General features: G+C 41.7%; 1 non-coding gene across 1 annotated transcript; it reads right to left on the bottom strand.

The window, feature by feature from the left end:
* Positions 1-384: 384 nt before the first annotated feature.
* Positions 385-492, bottom strand: LOC130953888 (small nucleolar RNA R71). Its single transcript, XR_009076049.1, has one exon. It is a non-coding gene; the product is annotated as a small nucleolar RNA R71 (small nucleolar RNA).
* Positions 493-2,322: the final 1,830 nt, after the last annotated feature.

Genomic DNA, 2,322 nt, shown 5'->3' with positions numbered 1-2,322 from the left:
AGGCGTCCTTGAGCCATGCAGCATCTCCATTCGCTTATCTGAAATTCCCATCAATGAATCTGCATAAGTCTTCTATCCCTTTTATTATTTCTATTTTATTATTTCTATTTTCGAAAACCCATAACTTTTTAATCTGCCTAACTGAGATTTACAAGGTAACCATAGCTTGCTTCATACCAACAATCTCTGTGGATTCGACCCTTACTCACGTAAGGTATTACTTGGACAACCCAGTACACTTGCTGGTTAGTTGAACGGAGTTGTGAATTCAGCTGGTGCCCCTTAGAAGCCTTCATCTCAAAATAATTAGAACATGGATCACAATTTCGTCCACCACTAGTCAATGCCTTCTTGGCAAAGTTCTTTCCACCTCAAAAATTGAGTAAGCTTAGAGTGGAAGTCCAAACCTTCAGACAGAAGGATGGAGAATCCCTCTATGAAGCTTGGGAAAGATACAAACAATTGATCAGAAAATGTCCTTCTGACATGCTTTCTGAATGGAGCATCATAGGTATTTTCTATGATGGTCTCTCTGAACTATCCAAGATGTCTTTGGATAGCTCTGCTGGAGGATCTCTTCATCTGAAGAAGACGCCTACAGAAGCTCAAGAACTAATTGAAATGGTTGCAAATAACCAATTCATGTACACTTCTGAAAGGAATCCTGTGAACAATGGGACAAATCAGAAGAAAGGAGTTCTTGAGATTGATACTCTGAATGCCATATTGGCTCAGAACAAGATATTGACTCAACAAGTCAATTTGATTTCTCAAAGTCTGTCTGGAATGCAAAATACACCAAGCAGTACTAAGGATGCTTCATCTGAAGAAGAAGCTTATGATCCTGAGAACCCTTCAATGGAAGAGGTGAATTACCTAGGAGAACCCTATGGAAACACCTATAATTCTTCATGGAGAAATCACCCAAATTTCTCATGGAAGAATCAAGAGAGACCTCAACAAGGTTTCAACAACAATAATGGTGGAAAAAACAGGTTTAGCAATGGCAAGCCTTTTCCATCATCTTCTCAGCAACAGACAGAGAATTCTAAGCAGAACCCCTCTGACTTAGCAACCATGGTCTCTGATCTAATCAAAACCACTCAAAGTTTCATTACTGAAACAAGGTCCTCCATTAGGAACTTGGAGGCACAAGTGGGTCAGCTGAGCAAGAAAGTTACTGAACTCCCTCCTAGTACTCTTCCAAGCAATACAGAAGAAAATCCAAAAGGAGAGTGCAAGGCCATCAACATGGCCGAATTTGGAGAGGAAGGAGAGGCAGTGAACGCCACTGAGGGAGACCTCAATGGACGTTCACTGGCCTCCAATGAGTTCCCCAATGAGGAACCATGGGAATCTGAGGCTCAAAATGAGACCATAGAGATTCCATTGGACTTACTTCTGCCATTCATGAGCTCTGATGAGTATTCTTCCTCTGAAGAGGATGAGTATGCCACTGAAGAGCAAGTTGCTAAATACCTTGGAGCAATCATGAAGCTAAATGACAAGTTATTTGGAAATGAGACTTGGGAGGATGAACCCCCTTTGCTCACCAAAGAACTGGATGACTTGTCTAGGCAGAAATTACCTCAAAAGAGACAAGATCCTGGGAAGTTTTCAATACCTTGTACCATAGGCACCATGACCTTCAAGAAGGCTCTGTGTGACTTAGGGTCAAGTGTAAACCTCATGCCTCTCTCTGTAATGGAGAAGCTAGGGATCTTTGAGGTGCAAGCTGCAAGAATCTCATTAGAGATGGCAGACAACTCAAGAAAACAAGCTCATGGACTTGTAGAGGATGTTTTGGTGAAGATTGAAGACCATTACATCCCTACTGATTTCATAGTCCTAGAGACTGGGAAGTGCATGGATGAATCCATCATCCTTGGCAGACCCTTCCTAGCCACAGCAAAGGCTGTGATTGATGTCGATGGAGGTGAACTGATCATTCAAGTGAATGAAGAATCCTTTGTGTTTAAGGCTCAAGGATATCCCTCTGTCACCATGGAGAGGAAGCATGAAGAGCTTCTCTCAAATCAGAGTTAAACAGAGCCCCCACAGTCAAACTCTAAGTTTGGTGTTGGGAGGCCATAACCAAACTCTAAGTTTGGTGTTGAACCCCCACATTCAAACTCTAAGTTTGGTGTTGGGAGGTTCCAACATTGCTCTGAGTATCTGTGAGGCTCCATGAGAGCCATCTGTCAAGCTACTGACATTAAAGAAGCGCTTGTTGGGAGGCAACCCAATGTTATATTTTATCTATTTTTCTTTTGTTATTTTATTTTATTTTGTAGGTTGATGATCATAAGAAGTCACAAAATC

The sequence above is a fragment of the Arachis stenosperma genome, chromosome 9 (assembly GCF_014773155.1).
Source record: "Arachis stenosperma cultivar V10309 chromosome 9, arast.V10309.gnm1.PFL2, whole genome shotgun sequence".
NCBI classification, from domain to species: Eukaryota; Viridiplantae; Streptophyta; class Magnoliopsida; order Fabales; family Fabaceae; genus Arachis; species Arachis stenosperma.
Note: the sequence above shows the minus strand (reverse complement) of the source record. Positions and strands in the feature narration are given on the sequence as shown.